Here is a 13,610-nt window from a genome sequence, read left to right as displayed (position 1 = left end):
CTCCTGGCAGAAGGAGCCGCCCGTGCAAAGGCCTTGACATTGAAGAGAGTTTAGCGTAGCTGAGGAACCGCCTAAAGGCCAGAGGAATGGAGGGAAGTGACAAAGAGACGAAGCCAGAAGATTACATAGAACCTCACAGGCTAGGGAGAGTCCATTCCACTCAAGAAAGCTTGTCAGGAATGCAAGAGTGAGCAGGACCTCCATATGGGGGTGACCTTGAATGAGGTCACCCCCATATGGAGTGCATGAGTCAAATCCGTCTCACACTTCAGCACTTTATTCTTGGTTGCACATCTCCTGCAGGCCCATGTCTCAGTTGGTGAGCTACACAGGGATACCCCAGCATGCCCGAGAACCACAGCTCTGAGACACAGAACCAGTGGGCCTGGGTAGCATGTAAATGAGTCGCCCCTGCCCCAGGGGTTTCCGGTGCACAGGAAGCTGAGGGACCAGAAGCCACAGTACAAAGTGGCTGGTGGGAGAGGGCTCCCCAGGTCAATTGCTGGAGTTCTTTGATGGAACCACAGCTCGATGCAGATGGCATTCACCAACTTCTAGCTGGAAAGGGGCCCCGGGAACAGGGAGCACTGCCTGGGAGGTCCCCTCCCTACGTAAAATGGAGCTTATTTAAAATAACTCCATGGTCACTGGGCCACAAAAAGTGTGGAACTAGGATGCATCTGAGAAGCCCAAAGTGTAGGCCAGGTGTCCTGCCTGGCACCCCAGTGAGATTGTGCAGGGATCTTTGTGAACAGTTCTTTTCACCTTTTTGTTTTACTAATTTTTTTTAGGAGCATCTTTAACCACTTCCTCTTCCTTCCCCCAGGGATGCAGGCATGTAAAGGCAGTGAACTTAACCCTTTGTACCCCGGGTAATAAATCCAGCCTGAGCAGGAAGAACAGGACCACTTCTGGGCCTGACCTAAACCCATGTCGTTTTGTCACCCTGCCAGGGAATCAACTGGGAGTCTGGTGAGGATGATGGGGGGGGGCGGTGATGGGGGCAGATCCTGGCAGGAACCCTGTCTGGGATCTCGTCCCCTTGGGATGTGGTCCAGGACTGTGGAGGTGGCGAGACAGGAGTGCTGGCTTTGTGGCAGGTGGGCAGAAGCAAGTGACACAGTGCAGGGGCGTCTCTGGTAACCAGCTGAGGGCAGGGAAGAGGACTGATTTAACCACTAGCACTTCTGAGTGGCTGCCTCCTTGGTGAACCACTGGGGTCCTCAGGCAGGTGGTGCGGGGTGGAGGCCCAGACGAGGAAGGTGTTCCAAGAAGGTTGCCTTCCCAGACACTCTGGGGGACCGATCCACCCCACACTGTGAGCCTCAGCAAAGGGGGCCTGCCTACCTCTAAGCCCTCACGTTTGCAGGCATCGACGAAAACCCAGAGCCCACTGCATCTTTGTGCAATAAAATTGCCCTTGAACCCGGGGTCTTTTCTCATAAGGGACACACTTTGAAAGGCAGCCATTGTCAAAGATAGACTAAGCTCCACACTAGTTAAAGTGGTGAGATCAAATTTTAATCAGGAATACACTATTGCAACAGTATAGAGAGAATATATAATATAAAACTTGCAATAATACAGGTGAGGCAAAAGTAGTTTTACATTGTATGGAAAATAATACAATAATTAATAAGTAATAGCAAGAATAAACTCTTTTGCATATTCATAACTGTAAACATACTTTTATCCCACCCTGTATGAATAATGTATTAGTGTAATATTTTAATACATCAAAATTAATGCAAAAATATCTGTGATGAACACAGTATCAACATTTTAAATAAAGACAAGATCTGACAGTGCTGGGATTAGGACGAGACCGGGAAGCTGAGTCTTCAGCAGCCCCTCCAGGCGAAACTCTTTTCACTTCCTGCCTGTCATCTTCATTTATTCCACCAGGCGGAGCACGTCTACTACACAAAACCTTCAGTCCTGTGCCTTGGAGGTTGGAAGACCTACCCAGGTTTCCAGGCTGTTTTCTATATTCAGGGCCAAAGATTAAAAAAAAAGAAAGGAAAAGAAAAGAAAAAAGATGAAGAAGAGAGAGAGACATACGTCATTCTGGCTCATTGTTTTATGTAACCATGACCTTCTGCTAGGGAAAGAAAAAGAATTAAACACGAGAGCTGCGCGTCTTCCTAGCGTCGTTAGCTAAAGGGATTTTGTGCTCCTTCTAAATTGCAGGCACAGCTGGCATGGACCAAGACTCTAGCGGTTGTCCAGGAAACAAGAAATCTGGGTTCCAGCCCTACTTCTGTCTTCAGATTTTTCGAGCAGATTTGGCCAAGACATTTCTAGTCTGGTGGCCTCAGTTTTTCCATCTGTAAAATGAAGTGTTGGATCAGATGACCTCAGAATCCATCTGGGCACTGAACGCTTATGTTTCTGCCTCCAACATGGAGCCAAGAAGAGAGCCTGACATTCCTGAAACATAAAGTAAAACAGCTGGCTGAAGCAGGCCAGCGTGTTCTGAAATGTTGAACTTTGACATTCGGCCCTCTGCTTTTGCTAAAGACTTCCGACAGATTGCTGTTCTTGGGTTTTCTGAGCTAGAATAGAAATCATGACTAACTGTTCCCGAACATTAGCCACATGCTGGGTTTTATGTATATTGTTTCTTTCCAGCCTCTCAACAGCCTCTCAGCAGTGCCCCCTCACCCCTCCCCCGCCCCCCCAGTGCCTTTACAGGTGGAGAGATTTCAGTCCTAGAAAGAATGCCAAAGGTCACCTCGCTGGTAAATGCTACACTGGCCTGGCCTTCCCTGCCTTTCTCTGTGTCCCCTGGGGGAAGGCAGCCAGAGAAATGAGAAGGGCGGGAATTCTGAAGCTCCCCTGAGTGGCAGGGGGTGAGGCCCCAAACGCTTTCTTCCCACAAAGCAGGATCCTGTCTAGTGGATTAAAGATTTCATGTCGGTTCAGGAGACAACTCCTAAGCACCTGCTGTGGCAAGGCTGGGGAAGGCACCTGTGGTCCCCAGGACAGGTGGGGAGTCAGAATCTCCCAGGGCAGGTGGGACTGTGAAGGGGGTGAGACAGCAGCACCTGGTCTGACCCTTGGGTCTCCTGGGTGCAGCCTGTGAGTCTGGCCCTAACAGCCCCTTAGCCCGCTCTCAAACACAGCCAGGGTTGCCAGTCCCCGGAGCCAGTGGAAAACAGAAACAGGAAAGACTCCAGTTCTGCTCTATTTAATGGGAGTGGGACATGAGTGTGTTCCTTTTTCTCAATTTTCCCCCATTCCTGGTGTCCCTTCCAGGAAAGCCCAGGTGGACACTGAAAATGGACCCTGAGGGTGATTTGGAAGGTAAGCTCACAGGCCCGACTCCTTAACCAGCATCTGAAGGCCACAGGGGCGGGGTTGCTTGCTCACCCCTAAGAACATCTAAAATTTTCAGCCACTCCCCTCTTCCTGCTAAAAGAGAAACTCTCAGAAAGGGCCCACAGATGGCTATGGGCAAATTGCTTTTTAATTTTTGAAAGACATTTTCCATCTACTTTCTAATTTTGCCTCAGGTTGGCCCTGATTGAAAACAAGAAGGAGGAGGTCCGTTTCTTCACCGGCATTTGTTTTCCTGGGTGCCCCTGTAAGCCTGCAACCGACATTCATCCTGCCCTCAACTGGTTTCCAAGCTGAGGCCAATAATTATCCAGAATAACCTCCTAGCGTGAAAAGTCTACATCCCAGTTGGGGCTCCTTTATTCCTTAAAACTCATTAATGTATGGGCTTAATTACATGGAGATCAAGGGCCTCAGAGGTGAAAGGCTAACTAGGGCGTTAAATCCTGACCCACTTCTCGGAACTGCGGGCGCAAATCGCTCTTGAAGGGCTCCACGTCCCGAGTCAGAGTCCCGGTCCAGGCATCGAACAACCAGAACCTGTTCGGAGGGGGTTGTGCAGGGTCCGGAAGAGCCACCTTCTACAAGCAATGGAAAGAAAGGAGAATGGAAGTCCTGAGGGTGCCTGTCGCCCGCTGCAGAGTGGTCCTGGGGTCAGAGACACCGATGGCCTTGGAATGATCTAGAGGAGAGAACTTGAATAATGGCTGGACTTCATCGAGTGGCCAATTTAGCCAGTTTATTTGCTCAGTGAATACGTATTACACCTGCGCTATGTGTCAAGCACTTAGTCGGGCCCTGGGGACCCTGGCATGAGCAAAACCTTGGTCTGGTTTCCGTCCCCCTGGAGCTTAGAGAGCAGCCAAACAACCACACGACTGTCTGTAAGATGTCAGCTGCGAAACGGTGCCACGAGCATGGCTCAGTGAGGGTTCGCCCTAGTACGAGTGTCACGGAGTGTCACGGAGAGCTCTACAGCTGGAGTGACAACAAAGCCGAGAAGTGCACAGTGCACACCCAGGAAGCAGTCCCAGGGGTGGGGCAAAGCGTGGCAGGTGGTGGGGCGGGGGGATCAAAGTAGTCCCGTCCCCCAGGTCATGGTGGGGAGGGTGCAGGAGAAGATCAGGGGGCCGAGCCCAGAAGATCTAGGAGGCTGCTAGGTCAAACTAAAGACTTCAGTCTTGACCCTGAGAATAATGGAAAACCACAGAGTGACTTTAAGCGAGCAGGTGACGTGAACAGCCGGGGATCGAGAAGACTCCTACAGCTGTAAGGACATTTCAATGTCACCAAAAGAATAGCTTCCTAACATGATGCTTGACTTTGAGAAAGCAAAGACAATAAACATTCACTGGCCTCTTACTAGGTGTGAAGCTCTTTGCCATTTACTTTTTGTGGCTTAATAGCCTTGGGCATGAGAACACCATCTTGGGGAGGTGTAGAACAATGATGCCCTTCTCAGAGGTGAGGGAACAGGGTGCAGAGGGCCCTGCGAGGCCAGCTGGCAGGGCTGCAGAGCAGGAGCCCAGACCCTGGTCTGTCTGGCTCCAGAGGCTCCATCAGGACCATAGTGCCAGAAGCTACGAGGGACGACAGCCCTGGTCCTCCACCCTCCCAGCACTGCAGGGGTCAAAAAGGTTGGAACCCTTCCTCCCACCTCCTTAGTTTTCCTAGCTGGGCTAGTAACCAAATTAACAGAGACAGAACGTCGGGAGAAAATCAGATGTTTACAAACATGTGCGTGGGCAATTCACGTGAGCATAAAAATTCCAAAGGTGATGAGGCAGCATTGGGGGCAGAGAACGTTAAGGACAGGAGAAAAGGAGAGAAAGGGGGGAGGTCTTGGGTTTCAGAAGTAGGAACAGGAGACTTACAGGTCATTGAGGAAGAATCGAGTGTACATCGTCAGTGGTGGTCACAGAGAAACAACAGGACACGGCAGGCATCTCGCTAACAATCTCGGAGTCTTCCTCACTAACGCTAAGGCAGAGATTCCTAGAGTAATTATGCAGGTTTTTCTGTCTGAATCTCTTGGGCAGGAAAGTGGGGAGGATCAACGTTTCTTTCTGAGTCTTGCTCCTTAATAAACAGCTTAAAATCAATATCCTGAAAAGGCAGCTTCAGGGTGGTAAAACTTTGGTTCCATTCAGCGCACTGGAATCACCTGGGTGGGGGGTTAAAATTATAATCCCCCACCGCCCTCCCCAAATTCTGTTGCAATGGTCCTGGAGAGCAGTCTGGGTGTTGGGAAGGTTGGCGACTCCCCAGGTGAGCCTGCCGTGCAGCGAGGTCAAAACCCGCTGGCCTGCAGCCCGGGAAACCACAAGGAAGATCTGCTCTAGCAGAGCGCCATCTTGCTGGCTGGACTCAGTGACCCCGAGTCCCCTTACTGCTTGCACAGTCTGGGATTGCATGATTCACCATTTCTGCTTCCAGAAGCCTTCCCCCACAAGGTCACTGGGTTTCTGGGACTGACAGGTGGAGGCTGAGGGGCCTGGGTAACATCGCACTGCTCCGATGGATGGGCAGGGAGAGCCAGGGCTGCATTTCCGAAGCCCTCCAGCCACCGTCTGGCTGGCTCAGACCCAGCTTGCAGACAAGTTCAGAGGAGGAAGAGAACAGTCAGCCAATCCTGGTGGGCACTGCCAGAGCCAGGTGCTGCTGGCACCACTACCAGGGACTAATCCACTCCTTTGAGAGCATCTGGAGCTTTGGAAGTTTGCTGAGGACCCCTCCGACTGACCCCACTTCTGACCCCCTCAAGTCACAACTGCTTATCTGACGTTCTCTGAGCCCAGTGGCTCACAACCACGGGAAACTGGAAAGAGATGGGTCATCGAGAGTGAAGAACAATACCTCGTGTCTGCGAACTGCTTCCTGCCTGTTCCAGAACCTCTGGAGCAGTTATCTCACAGACTCAGAATCTGATAGCTTCACGAGGACCTCTTGCGCCCTCCTCATAATATAAATAAGAGACTTGGGGGGCAGGGGTGGTTATCAGAGATTGTACGGCTGGTACCCAGTCATGCAGCTTGTGGGTGGCAAGGCCTAGACACCGACTCCAACCGGTTTTGAGGCCCCTTTGTTCTCAGGATAACTCTGCAAGACAAGGGGGAGCAGCACCATCAGTCCACTTTACAGATGAGGAAACAGAGGCGCAGAGATGAATGGATCTGCCCAAGGTCGACTGGGTCCCATGGGCAAGCAGAAACCAGAAACCCACACCATTGGCCTTTCCTACCATTACTTCTGAGAGGGGCGGAGAGAAGGCAGGTAGGGAGCAAACAATGCCAGTTAACATGAGTTTTAAGGGGGAAAAGCTCAATTCCTCAGAACTGGAGTTTGCCAGACAAGCCCAGTCCCAGCCCAACCCAACCCAACTTTTTCCCTTGACCTTATGTCTCAGTCTCCTCATTCATTAAACGAAGACCGTAATACTCCACTTACAGTCTAACAGAGAGAGAGATAAGCAACAACCTAGATAAGTTGGTAAAATAGTATGTTGGATGGTCCTAACCACTATGGAGAGAAAATAAATTAGGAGATAAAATAGGGCGCTAGTTAGGGCTGGGTCACGACTTCAGTGAAATGTTACTACAAAGGTGACATTTGAGTGAAGACCTTTTAGAAAGTGAGATGAGACTACAGACCTTTTCGAAGGCCAGATGAGACTATCTCAGGGTGTTGTGTGGGTGGGAGGGGAACATTTCGGGCAGGGGGAACAGCAAATGCAAAGGCCCAAGACAGCAGCTTGCATGGTGTGAGGCCAGGAAGCCACAGCAGCTAAAGTCAGAGGAGTGACCATGGGCATTGTAGACCGTGTATGGCAGCATGGACCATTGGCCTGACCTTGGCTTTTACCTGGAGATGGGGAGCCCCTGACCCCACATTTGAACAGAGGTTTTACATAAATGGGCATCAGTGTAAACGAGAAATAAGTGAAGACTCCAGGACCCCCTGCAGAGATGCTGGGGGGTGGGGTGGTCAAAGCTGCCCTAATTCTAAGAATGTGTCCTAGTGATTATCACAATAAAGGGAGTGGGGTAGAAAACAGCCCCAGAGAAATGCACCACCTTGAACCTGGTTATAACAACTATAGGTGAGAAATAACCCCCTCAGACCAGGGTGAGGATGTTTGCCCTCTTAATTTTTTTATTTTTGATTTTTTCTATCGTGCTCCACTGAGCTTTAGCTCTGATAAGCTGACATGAAAACCTTTGCAGCACACCGTACTAGGAGATACAGCCTCCCCCCGTCCCTACCCCACCTCAACCGGGGCCCAGACATACTCCTAAATGCTTTGTACATATCACCCCATTTCCACTCATTTAATCCTCACACAACCTTGTGAGCTGGGTCCTGTCTGCTTCATGACATTTTAAATCAACAAAGAAGGCCCTCCCATTTTAAACTTTGTCTACTTTTTTTTAAGATTTTAATTTATTTATCCTTAGAGGGGAAGTGAAGGAGAGAAGTTGAGAAGGAGAGAAATATCGATGTACGGTTGCCTCTCTGAGTCCCCTGCTGGGAATTGGCCTGCAACCCAGGCATGTGCCCTGACTGGGAATGGAACCGCGATCGTGTTGTGCGCAGGCCCGCGCTCAATCCACTGAGCTACACCAGCCAGGGCTTCCATTTTTAACTTTGTCTACTTAAAGACAAGCAGTACCTCTTCAAATGGGTTCCTTTGTAAGACACTGCCTCAATACCAGAAATGTTCCAAAGCTGGTGATAGAGTGAAAGAAATTCGGAGTTACCACTTCCACTGTACAGATGAGGAAATTGAGGCTGCTGCAGTTAGGATAAAATCCGGCTCTTGCACCCACAGCCATGTGTTGCAGTCACGGCTCACTGTAGTAACTGACAACCCCATCCAGGTAGGTGCTTATCTCAGAAATGCCAGATCGTTTCCTGACTGCCATATTGACTCGGAGGGTTCGTCTTAATCTGAAATTAGCAGGACATTGGCAGATGGAGCTTCCCCTCCACACCAACCATCTGTTGACTTTTTGCTCCATGGCCCAGCTTCTGAATTCTGCTGATCCCTTTTATTCTTTAAAATACATGTGACTTTGACATTCTACTCATTAACATTTCTACTTTATGAACGTGGAAATAAAATATTTTTCTTAGCCAAATCTTTGAATCATATTGACGCCTAAAGGAAAATGGCCATGGCCTTGGGTACCCAGAACACATTAATACAGTTGGACCATTTGGATATGTGTTTCCAATTAGTCAACCACAGCCTGCCACTTGGCAGATATGGGTAACAGATGAAAAGGCTCTTTTCGTGTCACTGTTAATGTGTCACAGAAAGCAAGCCAGTGACAATTTGTCACATGAGAGAAAACCACCATATCATTAGGCTGAAATATTTGGAGAGGTAAGAAAATCTTTGTGTATTTAAATCAGAGGCTTTTTTAAAATATGCTGCTCATTATAAATTCTTAGAGTTGAGAGGCAGTTAAGATTTCACTCTGGGGAGTGGTGAACTTGGAAATATACTTTTTCTTTATTTGTACAGATTCCTATGTGTTTGTTAGTACTATCTTTGTCTTGGGTTTTATTGCTATCTCTTCAAATCCGTCTTTCTCACCTATGATCATTGCCTAATAAAAACAGCCTTCATCATGTCCTTACTCTTCTCTTTCCATCACTCTTCGCCAGCAAAACCCTACTCTGGCCAAAGCCACGCCTTTCTTTTCTGCACTCACTCATTCCCTACTGGAGGTTAAGAGAACACACAGGTGTGCTGATCAGTCTCGTCCATGTCTACAGATGTCAAATGGCACAAAATGTAGTCTGGTAACCTCACCAGCTCCCTTCCCGAACTCCCAGCATTCTCAGTGAGACGTTTCTGAGGTGCTGGGTGGAGGGGCAGAGTAGCAGGAGACGACATCGGAGTGGCTGAGATGCTCCGATCCCATAGGCCCTTGAAGGCCCTTGAAGGCCCTTGTAGGGACTTGGCCTTTATGTTTGGTGAGATGGGGCCCCATTGGAAGGCTCTGAGCAGAACAAGGACAAAGTTTGACTTAGATTTTAACAGCATCACTCCAGCTATTATTTTTTAAATAGTTTTATTTTATTTCTTTCTTTTTATTTTATTTTATTTTTAATATTTTATTTAATTTATCTTTAGAGGGGAAGGGAAGGAGGGAAGGAGAGAAGTATGGTTGCCTCTCGTGAGTCCCCTGCTGGGAACTGGCCTGCAACCCAGGCATGTGCCCTGACTGGGAATCGAACCGCGATTGTGTGGTTCACAGGCCCGCGCTCAATCCACTGAGCTATACCAGCCAGGGCTATTTCTTTCTTTTTAGAGAGAGGGGAAGGGAGGAAGAAAGAGAGGGAGAGAAACACCATTATGTGGCTGCCTCTCATGTGCCTGCTCCTGGGGACCTGGCCTACAACCCAGGCCTATGCCCTGACTGGGAATCGAACCTCCGACCCTTTGGTTTGCAGGCCCACGCTCAATCTACAGAGCCACACCAGCCAGGGCTCTAGCTACTGTTTTGACGATAGACAGTAAGAGGCAAGGACAAAAACCATGAAGCCAGGAGATGATTACAATAATCCAAACAAGAGATGCTGAACCCAGGTGGTTGCAGGGGAAGGGGGTTCCGAGTGATCTGATTTTGACTAACTTTGAAGGTAGAGCCCACAAGGTTGGCCGAGGATTTGGATGTGGGGTGTGCTCGAAAGTGAAGTGTCAGTGCAGACACCAGGCTTTGGGCCTGAGCAACTGTGTGGCCTGAACCACACCCTCTACTGAGATGGGAAAGACTCTGGTCGGGGGGAGCGGGAGGGGAGTAAACGTGGAGCTTGTTGTTGGACACGTTGAGTGGGAGATGTCCACCAGGTGTCTCTGTGAGCTTCCCAGGGTTGCTGAAACAGATTACCACAAACTCGGTGGCTTAAAACAGCGGGAATGGATTCTCTCACAGTCCTGAAGCCAGAAGTTTGAACTCTACATGTCAGCAGGGCCATGCCCCCTCGGAAGGCTCAAGGGAAAAATCTGTTTTTCGCTTCTTTCGGCTCCTGGTGGGTGACAGCATCCTTGACTTGTGGCCACAGGGCTCCATTTTCTTCGTCCGTATTCGTATTACCTCTGTTCACAGAGAGGTAGGAGGGAATCAAGGGGTGGGCCCTAGAAGCCGAGTGTCTTAGTCCGTTTGGGCTTCTGGAACAAAGTACCATACACTGAGCGTCTTATAAACAGTGGAAATTTATAGCTCTTAGTTCTGGAGGCTGGGAACTCCAAGGTCAAGGTGCCAGCTGATTCAGCGCCTGGTGACAACCCACTTCCTTGTTCTCACACAGCCATCTTCTTGCTGTGTCCTCACACGGTGAAAGGGACACGTGGGCTCTCTGGGGGGCCTCTTGTACAAGGGCAGTGAAGCTGAATGCATGTGGGCTTCACCTTCATGACCTAATCACCTCCAAAGGCCTCACCTCCTAATACCATCGCCTTGGAGATTAAGTTTCAATGTATGAATTTGGGAGGGGGCTCAACATTCAGGCTATGGCGCACAGAGGAGTACGAGGATGTGGGGGGCTTTGTTCTTAATTGGCCTGGGGTCCAGAGGGAAAATGGCAAAGTTCAGGAGATGGGGTCAGACAGGGGAGAATGGTGGGCAGGAGGATTTGAGTCTCGGGCGCGAGGGGAGGCCTGGGAGACCTGAGCTGGAGGGTGCCGCCGGTACTTGACTGTGGTCTCAAGGCGGATCGTGATGGGGAGGCTGTGAGTGTTGGGGAAACGGAGGGATGAGGTCTTGCCCGCAGCATCTTCTTCCTGCATCTAATCCTCCAGCAAGTGGGTGGTTTCTAGGATGTGCGTTCATCGGGTGGTGAGAGTCTAGGCCGTGGAGTCCAATGATCTGGGTTCACATCTCTGCTCTAGGTGACCTTAGGCCATTTGCTCAGTGTTTCTCTGTCTCCATTTCCCCATCAGTGATATGAGGCCAAGACTAGTACCCACCTCTAAGGGATTCTGTGACCACTAAGTGAGTGAGTTTTTGGAGGATGCTAGAGGTGTGCCTGGCAGGTAGTAGGCCCTCTGCGTGTCCCCCCGTCTTTGTAAAAGCATCCCAAATCTTCTACTTCTCTCGACCTCCATTGTTCCGACACTAGTCTGAGTCGGCGTTGTCACCCACCATCACTGCCGGGTGTTCTGTTTCCACGCCCCACTCCAGCCCACGCTCACACCGCAGCCAGAGTGATTCTAAAACCGCACATCAATCCACGTTACTGCTTTGCTTAAAATCTTCCTGTGAGCTCTTCTCCGTGGCCTTTAGAATAAACTCCCAGGTCATTATTCCCGGATTACAGTGTCTCTCACCATCTGGCCTTCCTCTCCACCTCATTTCCTCACGCACTGAATTCCCAGTTCACTCACCTTTCTCTCCGTTAACATGCCGAGCACACCCTGCTTTGGGCCTTTGCAGCCGCTGGGCCCTCCATCTCAGATTATTCTTTCCCCTGCTTTGTGCGTGGTCAGATTCTTCTTGTCCCTGAGGTCTCAGCTGAGGCCTTCCACGGTCCGCTTGCCATGAGACCTCCGCTCACGCACGTTCATCACGCCGATTTTATTTCTCTGCCTGGTACTCACTACCCTTTTGCAGTTTCTTGATTTTGGTTGTTTATGTCTGTCCTACGTAGGATTTCGCCCAAAGGAGAGGCTAAGACAAGGATGTGGGTGCTGGTGGCCTATTTGGAAGATGTTGCCAGAGGCGGGGTGGGGGGGTGAGGATGCAGAGAGACAAGGACGGGTGCAAAGTCAATGAAAGGGTGTGATTGTAGAAGAGAAACAAACTTTCCTCTACGCTTGAGGTTCTTTTGGCTGGTCTAATAAGCAGAGAGACAGGAGACAGATTAGCGAGAGAAAATAACTAAATTTAATATATACACACGTTTGGGAACCCTGCATATGTGAGGGAGTCAGAGACCCCCCCCAAGCACAAGAGATTCAGAGACAGAAAGGGAACATGGGTACCTAAGACACTCTGAGCCGGGGAGGAGGTAAGGTGGGGCGGGGGGCTTTGCAGAACGCTAAGAGCAGAAGTAAGCAGAAAATTTCCCTGCCGTGTAGTCAGGTCAGAGAGAGATTATGGCAGATAATGTCTTATTATGGGCAAGGGCCCTTATTCAAGCTCTTCTAGGGAGCTGAAGGGAAGTTTCTCGTGAGCTCAGGCTAAAATCCCCTATAGCGCTAAACAATCGGCATGCCACAGAGGCACACTTTGAGGTGACTTGTTCTGACCCCCCCCCAAACACACACACACATAATCAACCTCCGGAGGGGAGGGTCTTTATCCCACCAGGACCGCTGGGAAGCACACTGAAAGCCTCTCAGAGTTTTCCTGCCGAAAGACGGGAGGCTGAAGCCTTTATCCCACCCCACCCCCCACCCTATTAGCAGAGGGCTGTTCCTGGAGCATTCGTTCCGTGAATTCCAGGTTGCGCTTGTCTGAGGGCCAAGCTGGTTCCAGCTGCAAGGCTGCTGCCCTGCAGGAGGCTCTGGCAGCCAGAGGCAGTCAGCACTGCCCCGCACAGCCCTGCCTGAACACAGAGGCAGGCGGGATGCCCCCAGGGCCACCCTGGTGGCGTCTGCTGACCCATTTCCCCTTCTAGAGTATAAGGTCCTGGTGTGTGGAGGCTGCCACTTCTGTTCACTCTGTCCCTAGAGCCCAGAACAGAGCCTGGCAGAAGGTAATATCAGTAAATATTCGTTGAGGGAACTTAACCCGTTCATCAGTCTGGGGTAGGTGCTGAAGTCATCTTCATTTTTCAGATGAGAAACGTAAGACTCAGTCTCCCTCACCTGACTCACCCAGCTGGCTGGTGAGACAGCTGGAATGTCAACCCAGGCGATCGGACTCGAGACCCAAGTTTTGAACTAAAAGAACTCACTTTACCAGCAGCTGTGGTTACTGAGGAATATTATTAGACTTGATCATTTAATTTAGCGTAATGTTTTTAGGTACTTTTTTGAGACTGCCCTATTTACCTGGCAAAATGGCTATTACGTTGCATTGGAGTGTCCTGTAGAGGATTCATTAAGGACGAAAAAGGCAAATGGATGGAAGAAGGTAAGAGAAATACTTGCATCTGGCCAGGCTTGATCTGAGATTCCTGGCGGAAAGTGGAGAGCGCGCGCCCCGCCAAAAGAGCGTTCCTATGAGACAGTGTGCTACAGAGGCTTAGCCTACATGCTTTTATTAACCCATGTCACCCCAGTGAATTCAATAAAGAAAAAGTAAAATAAAGAGGAC

Source organism: Sturnira hondurensis, unplaced genomic scaffold (genome assembly GCF_014824575.4).
Source record: "Sturnira hondurensis isolate 20B ecotype Veracruz unplaced genomic scaffold, ASM1482457v3 Scaffold0000022, whole genome shotgun sequence".
NCBI classification, from domain to species: domain Eukaryota; kingdom Metazoa; phylum Chordata; class Mammalia; order Chiroptera; family Phyllostomidae; genus Sturnira; species Sturnira hondurensis.
This window is presented reverse-complemented; position numbering follows the sequence as displayed.